Source organism: Orycteropus afer, unplaced genomic scaffold, assembly GCF_000298275.1.
Source record: "Orycteropus afer afer isolate SDZICR_OR568_19922 unplaced genomic scaffold, OryAfe1.0 scaffold00441, whole genome shotgun sequence".
NCBI classification, from domain to species: Eukaryota; Metazoa; Chordata; class Mammalia; order Tubulidentata; family Orycteropodidae; genus Orycteropus; species Orycteropus afer.
The window spans coordinates 1908822-1909569 of record NW_006922028.1 but is presented as its reverse complement, the minus strand read 5'-3'; the positions used below and the strand labels follow the sequence as shown (position 1 = coordinate 1909569).

At 34.9% G+C, this 748-nt stretch overlaps 1 protein-coding gene across 1 annotated transcript in view; it reads left to right on the top strand.

Moving 5' to 3' along the window:
* Positions 1–748, top strand: part of SLC35F1 (solute carrier family 35 member F1) — a 654684-nt gene that overhangs the window by 623185 nt on the left and 30751 nt on the right. The window lies entirely within an intron of this gene.

Below are 748 nucleotides of genomic sequence, written 5' to 3'. Positions count from 1 at the left end.
CACAAAAATATATAAGGAGAGACATATAGATGACAATAGGATATGACTTCAGAAATGTCAAACTTAGACTAGATTGTCAGGGGAAAAAACTGTTTGTACAGTAGTAACAGCACAGTTCACTTAATTTTAAAGTCTAAATGCATTAGATAATTTAATTATTTTAAATTAGGTTAGGTGCCATTGTCAGTTTAGACTCATAGCAGCCTCATATACAACAGAATGAAAAGCTGCATACTCTTGGGCCATCCTGCCAATCGTTGTTATGTTTGGCCCTGTGGCAGCCATTGTGTCAATCCATCTTGTTGAGTGTCTTCTTCTTTTTCACTGACCTACTTTACCAAGCATGATGTTCTTCTCCAAGGACTGGTTCCTCCTGATAACATGTCCAAAGTAAGTGAGATGAAGTGTCACCATCCTTGCTTCTAAGGATAATTCTGGCTGTATTTTTTCTAAGATAGATATTTTTATTCATCTGACAATCCATGATATATTCAGTATTCTTCACCAACACCATAATTCATATATATCAGTTCTTCTTGATTTTCTTTATTCCAGCTTTCACATGCATATGAGATGATTGAAAATACCATGTCTTTGGTCAAGCCCACCTTACCCTTCAATGTGGCTTCTTTATTTTTTAAGATTTTAAAGAAGTCTTTTGTAGCAGATTTGTCCAAAGCAATGTGTTGTTTGATTTCTTGATGCTTTCTTTCATAGGCATTGATTGTGGATCCAGGTAAAATGAAAT